At 39.4% G+C, this 16,313-nt stretch overlaps 1 protein-coding gene across 7 annotated transcripts in view; it reads left to right on the top strand.

Annotated features, from left to right (window-relative positions):
• The window catches only part of alg2 (ALG2 alpha-1,3/1,6-mannosyltransferase), an 88,332-nt gene that overhangs the window by 15,458 nt on the left and 56,561 nt on the right, over window positions 1–16,313 (top strand). For 3 of the 7 annotated variants that reach the window (XM_077574913.1, XM_077574911.1, XM_077574910.1), the window contains exon 4: window positions 3,477–3,524. The gene's annotated coding sequence lies outside the window, so the exon portion shown is untranslated. Of the gene's footprint in view, window positions 1–526; window positions 883–3,476; window positions 3,525–16,313 lie in introns of those variants that run through there. The other 4 variants (XM_077574915.1, XM_077574914.1, XM_077574917.1 and 1 more) reach the window with 4 other exon arrangements.

Raw genomic sequence — 16,313 nt, 5'->3', positions numbered from 1 at the left:
AAGACCCCAAATGCTCAGTCAATAGAACTGATACTTGGTTCAGCATGTTAAGCACTTTCTCCGCTTCAAATCAGATTGTGGATGATTTGTGGATGGACGCCGGTATTAATGTGGGGGAAGGCATTGACACACAAACCTGATTAAGACAAATAATGAAACCGCCTGACTTGTGGTAGAAACAACATTCTTGCATGTTAAATAAAATAAACCCTGCATGAAATGTCATTTTCGCATTTGGGGCAAATTTATGATTAACTTTTTTTTATTTTCGGGTGGTGGGTGGGTGTCATAAACAGACACTAAATCCAAGCACGTCCAGCGGGCATTTGGTACACGACAAACATCAAATTAAAACAGCTGCTTAGAAGCCCGCTACAAAAAAAGAAAAAAGGATATACCAGCATCCAATCACGAGGCGCGGTTTTTTTTTTTTTACAACGTCCTAATTCTGGCCAATGACGAGCCCTGGTGGGCGGGGAAAGCCTTGACGCACTGAAGCTCGTGATTGACGCAAGCTTTGTTGCTAATTTTAGCACCTGGCAAACGAAGGCTGGAGGTTGAAAGGGAGTCCATTCATTGTACCGGGGCGGGCTCTACTATTTCAGCGGCGGAATTGTGAGCCAGCCAAGCCAAATATAGTCGTAGACAGGTATTTTTAGCTTTACAGCGTGTCCCCGTTTGCATTCGACCAAAGGGATACGGGATACCTGCTTGAAAGCCCTCCAAAGTGAGCGCGCGCTCGGTTTACAGTCAGCTGATGTGACGCTGCCGCCACACTCACAAAAACAACTCGACAAAACCCAACACAGCAGCTGTCGAGAGTAAATCTCGCCACTTGGAAGTCTCTCTGTCCGGGGACCCGGTGTTGGAGAACGCGGCTCGGTTCGTTGGGCAAGTCACACGGCGGGTTTGGAAGCCGCGTACGGGGTCTGCTTTAGCCGCTCCGTTGTGGTCAGTACTCGGGGAGTGGAAGCGTCAGTAGGCTGTAATCACGTTTGAGGCACATAGACCGCTCATAAAGTTAGGGATATTCGGCTTTTGGGGGAAACTAAAGGGTCAAAATGAAATACACAGGTGAACTTCATTTGAGAAGGGCTGAGGATTATGATTTAATGACCCCTCCCATTTTATCTTAGTCTTGTGCTAAAGTAAAAGCAAACAAACGGAATTAATATGGAATACAGTTTGTTTACCTTGCGAGTGTGACATAAATTATATTACATAAACAATTAATACCTTAAAAACAAAATTTGCCACTTGCTGAAGAGGAGATCACCTGTGCTCAGGAAACAGTTAATGACCAATCATGGCTCAGTTTGCTGACCAAACCCAGGAAACAGGTGAGCCGTGATTGGTACATTACCTATTTCCTCAGCACGCGTGATGTTGTCATCAGTCAACAGCAAGTGGGAAAAAAATATTTTTTAGAGGTATTTATGAAAAATAATGAAGTTATCACATTAGTTATAGATAAAATATTATCTTCTTACTGTTAAAAGTATTCCTCACAAGTCATATTAAACACATCACAGTTGCTCAAATTTGGCCTTCGGAGGACCCAGTTTTGCGGATTAGGTCACGGGGCAGGACTCAGGTAATGATCAATCAAGGCTCACCTGTTTGTTTGTTTGTTTGTTTGTTTGTTTTTTAAAGATGACCTGTGACCTGAGCCCTGAGCAATTGTGTCATTTTTAGTCAACAGCAAGGAGCAAAATGGCCGCCTCCTAAATAGATAAAAATGGGGGGATTTAGCTAATTAACTCATCTTCCACAAACGATTAGTTAGAATGCTGTTTTTAGATTATTGGCACATACAACATAGAGTATTATTATTACGATTTTTTTGGGGGGGGGTTGACTTCCCTTTTAAAAAGGAGGACCACAACCCTGGTCTGGCAATGTTTCTTGCTAAAATGCCACCCTTTTATAAACGTTGAGATATTTTAAGCATTTTTTGTTAACTTTCCCCAATCTTTTTTTTTTTTTTTTTTACAAATGGCCTCTGATTTTAAAACTAGTTATTCATCAATTAGTTTTTTCTGTATTTGATGCGATCATACATTTATTTGAGGTCATAACGGCCGTAGAAGTGAAACCATAACTACAATGTGGCCCACGACAAAAATAACTTTGACACCTCTGATCTAAGAGGACTTGATGAAAAGCGAATTGGCTCCTGACAGGAAAAAGGATCCTCACTACTCAACCGTTGACTGCTGATATATCTGATCTACGATATATCTAGCATGTCAATCCAAAGATTGACATGCTAGAAAGTCACTGTTCCTCCACAAGCCAGATGACCTCGAATCCCCCTAGAATTAATATTTGCCATTTAAGCAATGAAAGTTCCGGAAATATGCATTCTCCTGCATTGGCTAAGCTTGTTTGTGACACTTGTGTATGAGGATGTTCGTGCAGTGAGCAGGGTTGTGCCAGCTGCATCGTGAACACACCATGTGCAACTGGGGCACACTTAACTCCAGATTTAACAGGGCCATAAATTTGCGTGTACATTGATAAAATGCAACTAAACATAATTTGTCCACCTATTATTAAGATATGTGACCGTTACTTCTCTCCAACTCTGATTTGTCTCTCAATAAGATCACATGTCGTCCTCGTCTGGTTTATCCTGTTCTATGCTGCTTGCCGCAAGAGTTGTAAATAATTTCCTGGGACATCTGCTGCATGCTTTTATAAAAGGGTGTCTTTATTTCATAAAAGGGCCTTTTGATACAGTATTTGATGTACTTCGAGGACATCTGCACAAGCATAACCCTGCATTGTTTCATGTTCTTTCTCCGAAGCATGTCCGGGTCGTATAGAGTCAGACTTTGCTTGTGGAGCGGTTTCCTCGGTCCTCAACTTTAACTGGACCTTCTCTAGCTGCCTCGCCGGTAACCTCACCATGATGACGTGTAAATCCAGATTAGCCCGCTCCATTATTCCGCCAGACCTGTAGTAGAGTAATATGAGATTATGACCATGTCCTTGAAATAGAATCAAACGTGCCGGTAATTAACAGTGTTGTCCTGCCTTGGAAGTCAGTCAGGGGATTTAAACACACAATGTCTGGTTTATTCATTGGAAAGCCGATTTGAGCTGATTTGAAGAGGCTTGATCAAACTCCAGTTTGGATTTTACATTATTTCTCTCATAATTAGCCAAAAAAATAACATTTGAAAGGTAATTTAACATTCCTTAATAGAGACATTCCAAATCCAATCTGATCTAGATTTATTTATAGGAACATTTATAGGAACAGGTCGCACATGTCCTCATTAGTGTACTGACTGACTTTTGGGCGAGTCACATTTTTGGAGTGTGGAGGGAAGCATTAGAACTGCGAGACAAACATGCCAAACCTATCACACGTATAAAATTGATAGATTTTTTTTACAGAAAGCAGTGGGACAAAATATCAAATATGTCTGTTTGATATTTGCCTAATGATTATTTTCTTTTCCACTCAGGTGGGGTTTCATTCAAGGTTATAGGATTGAACTTCACTGAAAACAATGGTGAGTTTAAGTATTGCAGATGACATTTATTTCCTTAAGAAGGAATAACGTCCTTTAAGGGGAAGTCAACCTTAAACATTTCTTGACAATAGTATGTTATATGTGACCTCACTAGTCTAAACATGATTAATATTACAGTCGTGGAATATGAGTTATGAAGCAAAATCCAGCCGTTTTTCATCCATCTCAGGAGGCGGCCATTTTGCCACTTTCTGTCGACTGAAGATGACATCACAGTTGGCTGGGGCTCAGGCAACGACCAATTGCAGCTCACCTGTTTTCTGAAGATGGGCTGTGGTTGTTACCTGACACCTGAGCAACTTCTGGTCACCTTCTGATATTGATAAAAACTACTGGATTGGGAGGGGGTGACTTCCTCTTTAATTAAAACATTATTGTGGATGACATTATTGTGTTTATACATTAGTCTAGTATTATTATGAGTCATACAACAATCAATACATAACATTTTGTCGACAGATGGGGCACAGAAATTAATGCACCCTTTTAATTTGATGTGGATAAGGCTTAAATGTGTGAAAATGTGTGGAAAAACAGCCATGATGGCAAAGCATGGGGAATGCATTGATGTAGCACAATTTAGATCTGCCCAATAGTTGAGTGTCTATTGGGATTGACTATTTGCATACAGTAGTTGCTACCTTCCAAGATGCACTCATCCTCAGTCTAATCTTGGTTTTAATTATCTCTGAATGTTCTGAACTTAATCCAAATATTGTCATTTAAAAAAAAAATAATAATCCCCCCCCCCCCCACAAATCGAGGCGAAGGGTCATTCTAGTGTTTAAAACAGCTTGAAAGCAAGTCTCTTTCTTAACTCTCTTGAACGCTTCAACTGTCTAAAAAGCATTGTATAACTACTTATTCTCGACTTCCGCGGGAGCCTTGCGGCATTACGTTGCCTCAAGTTTGAAAGTTTGTATGTTTTTAAGTATTAAAGCCTTTTCTCTTTTTGAGGGCTCAGCTCAAGTGCAGCCTTTGATGGGCACAGCTGGCCTTTCATAAGATTCAAATTAATGACTGCGTGATTAATAGCATTTTTTTCCCCCCGTAATAAATTAGCCACTGAACAAGATTGTGGGGAGATGTTAGTTTGCAAACAAGATGGTGGTTTTTGATTTTCTGAGAACGAGTGGTTTTGGAGGTGCGAGGAGTCCGCCCTACAGTGCTGTTATGTTCTTATTAATCCAAAGCACGCTAGCCGTGCACACCATTTTTTCCTAGTCCAAATTACTGCTTTGCCCCGATTAGGATCGTTCGCGCCATTTTAGTGTGGGAGAACTGTTTTGCGCCAACATACTCATTTGTCACGTCAGATTTATGGCCAAGACAGTTTTGTCCTCCAAACCAAGAGTCAGTTTGTGAGCCGTTCCAGCATCTTGGCGGCTTAACAACAGACCCACAGCACCAAGATGCAGTGAACTCTGGTTTATCGCAGGGCACAAAGTGAAAAGTGATTGTGTCACTTTGAATGAGGCCTCTATGCGGACCGGCCAAAGCGGCAGCACTCAGCACTCCGGTGTCACCGGAGAGCGAGGAGAGCACAGACACAGACAGAGGAAGGCTTTTATCTCACTGTCACCAAATCTGCCGCAACTGTACGTCAGAGCACAAGGAAGAGGAAGGCGTGCGGGGGAGGGGGTTGCCGCGGCGGTGGCACACTGCTCAATAGTGGCATTCTTCCCTTTCCGTGCACGCACACACCCGGGGGGGATTCCCCCACCCGGGATTGCCCAAGTGGAGTAACGCAAGCCATCCTTGCCTTATCAGCCCAGTGCCCAAAGACAGGAGAAAGGGGCGAGAAGTGTTTCCATGAGCCGCGACGCAGGCGGACGTACAGTATACCACTCGGGGCTATTAGCAGATGCTATCACATGTTCTGGCGCTTTCCTCGCCAGTATGCATTTCCACGCAGTGTAACGCAAAGCAGCGCGTGCGTAATGTTCCGCCGTCGTCGTCTACCCCCACGCTTGTTCGATGACAGATTTATCACCTTTTTTTTACGGTTACGCTGGTAAAATCTAACCACGTTGAATCAGTTATTCAAAGGTTGTGTAACTTTTCTTCGTGTGCACTTTCCTCCTTTTTGCATATTTGTGCATGTGAACAGGTTTATGAGTGTTGGAGTTTAGCACCTCCACTGCACATTTTCCATCATGCCATGGATTCATTTGCATTGTTACAAAGAGTTTATTGAAGGTCATGCCATTTTTTTTTCCTATGGAGCGGTTATTATCTTGTGTGCACGTATTTAAAATGGGGACGCTTACAGTCTCATTACCAAAATAAGAACACAACGGATTCTTGCTCTTGAGCAATAACATCACATGGTAAAATGACGCTGATGACTTTTAAAGTTTTTTTAGAGGTATTACCAACCATTCTGATTTGGAGGGGGCACGGGATAGTGTTAGTGAGTCACCACAGCGGAGACTTTTGTTTAAAGGCCATTTTCAGGGGGATGTTAGAAAGGGGAACGTACATGTGACATTGTTTGGTCACTGGTGTCGAAACACACAACTCAAACTCCCACTGAAGAGGACGGTGGTGACCTTAAATGATGTTTGGCGGTCGGTTTTACGTAATGCCCCAGTCAATGGTTATTTAAGTTAGGTAGTCGATTGTGAACTGTTGTGGATATACAGTAAAAAGTCTACACACCCCTGTCCAAATGCAATTTCTCACCATTGTGACCTACAACCGGTACAAGTGGGAGAAAAAAACATTTACAGAGAAGTAAAATTAAACCACTGAAAAATTTAGTATATAGAAATATGTAAATAACTGGGAATGTGACTGTCTTCAGTATTAACCAATCACATTCAAGCTATGTTAAATAGGGGTCAGCATGCACACCTGCTATCGTTTTGAGTGCTTCTGGTTCACCCCAAATAAAGTCCAGCTGTTCCAGTTTTGGTGTCACCTGCTTGCAACACAAGCCATGGTCCACTGAGAGCTTCCACATCCTCAAAGGGAAGTCATTGTTTAACGGTATCAGTCAGGAGAAGATCAGAAAATGAAAGTATACAATGAAGTACAGAGGGTGTGCACATTTGTGCAATTACCATAGCTCTGTTGTTAAATTTTTACTTGAATTGTTTGTACAGGTTACAGATTACATTAATGTGGGAAAAAAAGTTGTGAAATTATTTATATATTTTTATTTTAAATTAATAGTTAATAATTATAAATAAATCATATAAATAAATACAAATAATTAATAAATTATATATAAATTATATAAATAAATAATAATAATAAATATAAATAAATACAAACAATTAATACATTATAAATAAGCGATATAAATAATTAATAAATTATTTTGGGGGTTTTTAGATCACCAAAAATCTGATAATCAAACAGAGGTGTGTAGACTTTTTTATTTGTATTTTTTTATCCACTGTGTGTGTTTTAGCTTGTGCAAGCCTGAGACTTTCCCCTGCAGCTATAGGACATTTGTGACATCAAACAAAGAACACCTCAGATCAGTTCACCACAGGATTATTCCACTCCCCCAACTCCAGCGAAGATTCAAGCATTCTAATCATAGAACTGGCTTATCTTGTTGAGAACAGCGATGGGATTCTCATTGTCTTTGTTTCACTCGAAACCTGGTATTCAACACAAAGAATATTTGTCTTCAAACCTTTAAATAATGTATTGAGGCGAAGTATGCGACTGTTGTTTGATCTTGTTATTTACCGCGATTGCCTTAAAACAACCAAAGATACTGTATATCCCCCTGACCACTTTTTCCTGCCACTTTCTAAACCCGACTCTCCTGCAATATACAAAAAACAGACTAGGCTATTGTAACCGGCCTCTATGATTTGAATTGAACTCAGTTTGTTTTTCAAGGTTCCTTTTCTACACTTTTGAAAAATGTGTGATGGGTTTTTGTCCAAGAATTTAATGAAACTACTTTACAAACTTCCCAAATAAGACCTTATCATGTGTAATTGATCTTAGACAACTGATAATGAATTTCACTAAAAGAAACTCAGTCAAATGCTCATTTAAAAAGCGCTAGTGTAGAGAGCCAAGTGCAACAACGAGGCATGAACTAGTTAAGGCTTTTTATTTATTTTTTATTTTTATTTTATTTTTTAATTTTTTTATTTTTATTTTTTTTTTTTAATGACCTGCAATATAAGATGTGCCAAACCTTGATGTCACTTTCATCCCGAGCATAGCTTGGTGGGGTGTCCTAGTGAGCCTCAAAGCAGTCACTGAAAGCAGTCAGACACTTCCTCAGCACACCTCAGCAAGTTCGACAGGTGGTTTGTCTATCAGCGGTTGCGTTGAGTTAATTACCAGTTTGGATAATTACATCTCTCTATCTTTTAATTATCAAATTCCAATATGTCTTGCATAATCAAAGCCCACACTTTTATTTTCATTTTGGATGTTCAAATGTTGCTGCCAGAGAATCTAGTTCAATAAACAGAAGCCATTGCTTCAACTTTCACCCTGACTCGCAAATTAAGCTAAGGAAAAGTTACCAGTACATTAAAATATTGGAACATTTTATGTACTGTAGCGTGCTATTAAATTGTTGAAGCTTGGCTTCAGCTTTTTTTTTTTAATGACTTGCTGATGAACCTTTGAGCTATAGTCGATTGTCTTAAGAAAAAAGGAAAAACACCTTGAATTGAAAATGTTGCAAATTTGATCAGTTGTTTGATAATAGTTATGTAAATGTAAAATTTAATTTTAGTTAGTTTAGTCTTTTATTAACACTTTTTTTTTTCTTTTAATTTCATTAACACTTTTGTTATTTTTCCAATTTTAGTTTTGTATGTGTGCGTGCGTGTGTGTGTGTGTGCTGTGGCTTTTTGCAGTTTGTATTGATCGGACAGCTGAAGCTTTAGACAGGATGTGGAGGAGAATCAAACCGGGGTCTATTGTGTTGTGGACTAGCTTTTGTACATGGTGTGGGTGCTCTACCACTGTGCCAACCACAACCCAATTTTAGTTTGAGTTATTTTGCTAGTTTTAACCTTTGTTTGCGCCAAATATGCCTAGGAATTTTTGCCAAAAGTTTAAACTTGGTTTTATTGGACCTTTCCTACATGCATTTGGGAGAATTTAAGGCTTCCATCTTGTCACACTATAACCATAACCTAGACATATAAGGAAAATGGGAGATTGTCGTCAGATTCTACACGGCTAGTACTTGGCAGAAATTCCTTCAGGTTCTTTAATGTTGCCGACACTTGGCAACCTTCCTGACTAGTTTTTTGGGATGGACAACCAATTTTGGGCACTGTCACTGTTGTGCCCTATTTTCTCCACTTAATGATTATGTCGTCACTGTGATCCATTGTGTATATATAGTCAGTATCTTGGAATTATGTTGCACCGTTCTCCTAACATACCTTAAGATGCTGTGGAAGCTCTCTGCGGATGCTGAAAAATGTGACTACAAAAATGTCAGCTTTGTGTGTGCTGACTCTAATTTAACATGAATTTGAATATGATTGGTTAATTCTAATCACAGCCACATCCCAAGCTCTGAAGGGTGTGCACACTTGTGTTGAAGGATTTACTGAATTAAGGTCTCGAGAGGTACACTAACATCTCACGAGACACGCGTGAGGATGGTTCAAACTCAAATGTCTTGACGACGTGAGAGATTTTTTTTTCTGGTATTGTACTATCACCGGGGCACTGGACTGTGGAGGTAACGTTCACGTTTATTATGCGAGCAAAAATTGTTGCTGTGTGCGTTAAACAGCACTTTTATGATTCCTACAACTAGATCAACAACTTTTGAAATCCAAACAGATGGATGTTAGGTTTAAAATTGCTTCGCAAAATTGAAATGACCTATTTACTGTATATAGGTATGCATGAGCAATAAATGTCTGCAATACTGACAATGTGAATATACTTAAAAGTAAAATAGAAAGAAGTAAAATTAGCTGTATTTGTCTCTCATTATTGACTTGATTGTAATAATAAATAATAATAACACATTTTCATTCAAAGTAACTCAGTTTTGGACCTCTACAACCTGAATGCAGAAACTACCTGTGGAAGCAGCACAGTCATCTGCGGACTGTAGTGTCTGCCCCTGTGGGTTTCATCGTGAACCTCCCAGAAACTTGCAGTGTGGAATCAGTAAAAAAAAAATTATAATAAAAAAATTCCATAACAAAGATAGTCCAAGTTGTACGAGTGCCAGTTGTTTCTACTGATGCTCAGCCAGCTGCATACCTGCAGATCAAGTACTTAACTTGCCACTCCCCATGACTGTAACCGCTCACTTATTTAGTGGGAATGCAGTGGCCATAAAAGCAGTCATAAGTTGTTGCTGACGTCCAAAGTTTGCAAAGACATACTAACACCAACTACTGTATAATTTTCTTCCATATACAAAATTAAAATGAGGTTTTATCGGTTTTCCCAACAGCATTAAGATTATTTTATACCATTTGAAAGTTGAGATGTTCCACTTTGCCTTCAGCTATGCACACCTATTAGATGATGAGAAATACTTGTAAAGGTGCAAACAGACACCGTGCTACCTTTTGTATAGTATAGTTTGTGACCCACATGGAGAACAAAATGTCATTCACAGTGGCGGCCCATGCATGGGTTACCTTGCCCTTTTAGTATGGAATTAACAGAATTAAAGGGGGAAGGCAACCCAACAATCGTCTTTACAAGAATATGAACTATGCAGCCTCACTTGTCTGAACGCGGTATTCTGGTTAATCTTGTGTTTCTGGAATATGAGTTAAGCAGCAAAATCCAGCCATTTTTTTCCATCTCAGGGGACGGACGGCCATTTTGTATGCAAATCACGGCTCATCTTCAACATACATACATTATACATGTATGTATCTCATTAAGTGATCCGCCTGGGGAGCGTGTGTGTGTGACCCTGGGGAACATGTTTTTTTTTTCTTGTATTCGAATAAAGTGTAATTGGACATCCACTACAGTAGGTGGCAGTGGTGCCCTCATTGTCAGAAAGGGCGCTCTGCAATAGTGTGCTTACATTTTCATAGACAAATAATACTCATTTTAATCACGGTGGAGAGATGGTTAGGGGTTGGGGGGTGAAATATTTTCTTCTTCCTGGGGCAGCGTAAGAAAAAATTATTGAGAACCACTGATCACTGGTCGCTTCCATGACTTGGACTGCTTTATGTTCATCTGACTCACCGTTGTGGTATTACGAGACATGGCGGACAAATGCTAGCTGGTTCATGCTTCAAATGTCCTAACATTGAGGTTGGACCCTGTAAACACTCTGCAACACACTTCTTCAAGTAAATTTCTCTCTGGCAATAAACATCGTCTTCGTAAAACCGGATTTTCTTTTAAGCATACAGACGCTCCCCACCTTACGAACGAGTTACGTTCCGGACGATCGTTCGTAAGGTGAATTTGTTCGTAAGTTGCTTCAGTGCTATATTTTGTATTATAATTTATGTTTAAAGCCTATATAAGTATATTGAAGGTTTATATAAGTATGTTTAAGGCTTGTACAAGTAACCTGCATTGGTTTGTACTGAAAAAAACTTTTAATAAAATGGAGAGAATACGTACAGTACTGTACTACGTATGTTAGAGAGAGAGAGCGAGAGACACACACAGTATGTACATGTACGTAATAAGATAAATAAAATGAAGTTTAACTTACTTTTGGAAGATGTACTCGATGCTTAAGGAGATGATGGAGGAGGAGGAAGAGGAGGATTTTATATCATGAGAGATTCTTCGTCGTCGCTGGAATCGGCTTCAAAAGTTATTTCCTCCTTCATGGGGACCGGCGTTTCTTCCTCCTCCTCCTCGACACGTTGCTGAGCCTCCAATGAGCTCTCACAGCGCCAAGCGGCGGTATTAGCGGCGGAAAGAAGCACTACGCGCAATACAAAATCTAACTTACAGCATCTCTTTCCGAACATTTTTCGACATACTGTACGCGCAGACATGTTCGTATGTACCGTTGTTCGTAACTCGAATGTTCGTAAGTAGGGGAGCGTCTGTATTGTGTAATTGATTTGGAACCTTTTTTGTTTTTTTTCCCTCGACCATAACATTTGATTTGGCATCTTCCATCTTGGCAAATGACTGGAAGCGAAAGCATAGTGCCTTTTGGTTTGGCTGAGTTCCATTCCATTCTATTCCTCGCATAGGCGTCAACAGGAAGAAAAACCAAACCAAAGACCCGTGACTATTTTTATTTTTATAACCTAATTAGTAAATAAATCAGATAGTTTAGCTGAGAGATAAACCAAACACCAGGAAAAGTTGCACACACTGTGAGTGAATTAAAGGCTTTGGAATTACAAAAAAAGTACACATCAAATCGGTCAGTTTTCAATTTCCAGTGTTCGATCAAATATGATCATAGAGTAAATTTCTTTGAGTGTTGGGGTGGATGTTGGGTGTAACCAGAAAGCATTACCTTGAGTGTTAAATTGACCACACCCTCATTTCCGGCGAAGGACAAACTTTCCTAATTTCCAGCATGCTGTCGGCATTTCAATAGCGATAAATCCAGTTGATGTTGTTGGAGCGGCGTGGTTGAGTGGTCATCTCGCAACACTGAGAATGTGGGTCCGCCAGGCCAAACTATCCTTGAGCAAGATATTGAACCCCAGTTTGCATCAGTAGTCAAAATATAAAGTGCTTTGAGGGCGAAGGAGGAAACACACACTCTAAAAACAGTTGGGTCAAAAGTAACCCAATTATGGATCAAAAATGGACCGATACACTCAATTTAACCCAACTTTCTGGGTTGTTTTATACAAAATGCCCCAATTTTCTGACCAATATTTATGAATTGTTTTACACTATAAGACCAATTTCTTGATTCAAAATTGGGTCAAATAGACCCAAGTAAAGGATCGGTCCATTTTTGACCCATTAGTTTTTAGAGTGCACTATATAAATGAAGTACCATTTACCCGAGTGTAGTTTGAGTTAATTTTTTAACACTGACACTAGTGCAATACCCTCATATGTGTTTAAACACCAGAGTTAAGTGTAGTTTGGTAGAACTGAATGTTTAACACTGTCAATAGTGTACTTTTAACACTACTCAGTGTTTATCAGTGTAGATTTTTTAACACTATACAGTATTGGAGTAACACTGGTTAAGTGTGGGGGAAAAAAAGTAACTTTGAAAAGTGCCAGATTTACACTCATTGGTGTGGACACATATAAACACTTTTCTAGTGTTACATTTAACACTCTTAGTGTTAATCTAACACTGGCGATCAAATGATCACATTTTCTGTAGCACTTGACCTCATTAGCGACATGATTCAGCTGGAGACGACCCCAGCTGACTTTGGGCAACTTTCCTCACTGCGCCGCTCGTCTGACTCTTTACACCTGTCCGGTTACCTCAGGGAATGCTGTGTTGACCTCTCTTTAAACCTTCCATTCACTCCTTCCTCTGTGCTCTCTTTCCCTTTCCCCTGTCTTTTGTTTCCCCCCTCCTGGTCCTTCCCTCCATGAAGGGGAACTTCCACTGCAGCCTCGCATCCAGGAACAGGCTTCCACTGTGGAAACAGCTACATAATACCGCTCAAGTGTACTTTCCAAACGGGGGCGAGGGAGAACACACGCATGCACGTACAGCCCCCTCCACCCCCACCCCATTTACAGCTGGGTAAATAAATGCCCCATGCCACTATTTTGCCTAAGTACGGTGTCTATGTGCTGTCCAACAGTGATTCGCGAACCCCCCAAAAACATCTGTTTTGTTTTCAAATTTGCCATCCTCTTCATTGACTAGTCAGCACCCAAACAGTTTACAGAGCATTTTTTTCTGATGTCACGGTGGTTAGCCACCTTTGAGCATTGATGGCTTATGCAGAACACACACCTACAAACGCAAACAGAAAGAGACAATACAAATCAGGCAAAAAAAATAAAGAAGAAAAAGACTAGATGAGTTTAACAGGATTTGTTAATGGATGATGAGCGGTTGTTTTGATGGGGAATTGGCTCAATTGTTGCAGAAACCACAGCATACTGTACTGAGAAAACCTTGTGCACTATTTGCGAGTGTGTCTTGGCAACCATTTGTCCATTCATCCAGAAAAATATTTAGACCTTTAGGTCCTTTCCTGAAGCAGTTGGATATACTGTAAAGGGTGACTGTGCATTTAAATACGTACTGTATGTAGGCTCGTGTGATTTTGCTTGTGATTTCAACATAATTGACATCTTAAGGCTAAGGTTTAAAATGTGACATTGTTTTATATCTTTGACTATTATGTGAGCTTGCTTTGTATATGTTTTGCTGCAGGGTTGGACTTGATATGTTGATGACATATCACAACCACTATTCATTGGGTTTTGTGTAAATGTGCCTCAAAGGCTTGGTTTCTGAGTAAATGATAAATGGCTATGAAATGAAAAATGCATTTCCTAGTCGGGTCGAACAATTTATGTTTTTTGGATAGAAATCACGATTCAAAACAACACGACCATGTGATCGCCAATGTTGTGTGTGTCAATCTTATCACACATAGCTAACCAATCAGAAACTAAAATGTGATGTCACATAGTTGCCTATCCTCCTTTGTTTTGCTGGTGGCTTGCAAGGGGGGGATGCTAGGCGCTAAGCTAACTTGCTCTGCAATAAGGCACTAGTGGTTGCACCGATCAATAGTCCACACTGCAAAAACTGAAATCTTAAGTAAGATATAATTTCTTAATTTTAACCTAAATTTTGATTATTTTGCTTTATTTTTTATTGTCTTTTTATTGGGGAAAATATGCAAGAGCAATACAATCATTCTCAATGTTGATTTATACTATCAATCCCTTCATTTTAGGCTCATATGGTAAACATTAAAGTAAGTTTATTTACTTCCCTGTTTGGGGATGGAATTAAAAAACACCCCCATTTTTAGGTCATTCATCACTCTTGTTGTTTATGTAAGGCCTACTACAGGTTGATTCAACCTCAACAAGCTGAGTCGTAGATGTTAAAAGTGTCGTCTTGTGCCTTGAGTCTCTCCTCTATTTTGGATTTAAATTCCTTCTATCAAGACAGCAGAATAGTGGAAACTCCTTGGGAATGGGTTCCATGGAATGTCTGGGCAAGATTCCTTCCGTCTTTTCCCCAGTGGAGTTGGCTCTTCATGTACTGTAAGATCATCAGAGCGCGTTATGAAAATGGACCACAGAACAGTCATCGTAACACAAAAATAAGAATTAAGTCACAGTGCCTTACAATAGTATGAAACATACTTTTTAATGCCTAATACCTCCGTCTTATTTTTAATGAACACTGAGGCATACTATATTTTTAAGATTGGTCATGATGGTGGTACCTGGTTTATAATAAATTTTGAGTTTTCATTATAGTTAGACTTTATTTCATTTAGACTTAAAAAAATAATAATTAGTTTGTTTTCAGAGCCGGTTTGTTAGATTGTATTAGTTTTTATTTTTTTAAAAATTATTTATTTTAGTTGAGTTTTTCTTAGTTTTAGTATCAGTTTTAGTTTGTTAAATATATGGAGTATTTGTGAAATGCAAGATTTAAAAAATAGGTCACTAAGTATTGTATAATAAAGTAACATAAACTAATAAATTCTTTGACCTTGCGTCTTCTGTACATAAATAAATACAATGACTAATGAACCCCGGAATCTCATGAATGCTATTAATTAACAAAGACAAAAACTAAGGACATTTTCCCTATAATTATAGTTGGTTTTAGTTAGTTTAGTTTTTTTTTTTTTTTTTTAAAAAAAAGCATTTTGAAAATGTTTAACATGTTTTTTCAATTTTAGCCTTAGTTTTTGTTTGCTATAGTTATACTTGTTAGTATTTTTTTTTAGGGCGTGCTTGCTAAAATATGTAATCAAGGGTAACCATGGCAACAGCAGAGACACTGTTCTCCTTATTACAAGCTACTGTACCGTCACTAGGATTAGGAAGCTGTTATTTTAGAAAGAAAATTGTGTATGTCTGTATGATAAGTCATTTTCTTTTTTGCCACTCTGACTTCTTATTGGTTTGTATTTTCTCATACGGTTTTTATGTATCTTGGTCTTCCTCCCCCAACACTGGAATGTAACTTCAGGTCGACCTTGTGACTCATCTCTCCCACACTGACCACACCGCCGCTGTGCTGTGCGGACCTCGTCTCCCATGCAGTAGCGGCATACACTCAAAATCTGACACACATTTGCGCTGACCCATACTGTTGCGTCACACACTCTTTGTGGTAATTACCAAACAGCTGTTCTTGCTCAAAGGTTCTCTCGACCATGATGTCAGAGCATTAATGTGTGTGATTGTCTGACGTTGGAGTGTTTAGTGTGTATGGGTCTCAGTGCCTATTTCATAATGGAAGGGTCAAAAGTTCTTTGGCCTCTGTTGCGTCTTGCTCTTCATCACCAGTTGGGAAAATGTGTGTTTTCCTCTTGTTGCCAAGTCATGACCCACTTTTATGAAAGTTATAAATGAAGCTATTGTTAAAAAACATCAAGAGTTATTACATATTGCTGCTACATTTTTTCATCAAAAATATCAAAAACCTACTCTTTGGTTGAGGAACGAACCCACAACCTTCAGGTTGGGAGACAGCCACTCTACCACCTGAGCCATGGCACTCCTGCTGTGGGTTAGTATATTGATGGTGTCAGGCGGGATCCAAGAGACCTATTTTTGGTCTAATTTTGGATACACCAGCAATTGAGTATACTGGCAAACAGCAAGAGTGGCATGGCTCAGGTGGTAGAGTAGCTGTCTCCCAAGCTGAAGGTCATGAGTTTGTTC

The sequence above is a fragment of the Vanacampus margaritifer genome, chromosome 9 (genome assembly GCF_051991255.1).
Source record: "Vanacampus margaritifer isolate UIUO_Vmar chromosome 9, RoL_Vmar_1.0, whole genome shotgun sequence".
NCBI classification, from domain to species: Eukaryota; Metazoa; Chordata; class Actinopteri; order Syngnathiformes; family Syngnathidae; genus Vanacampus; species Vanacampus margaritifer.
This window is presented reverse-complemented; position numbering and strand designations above follow the sequence as displayed.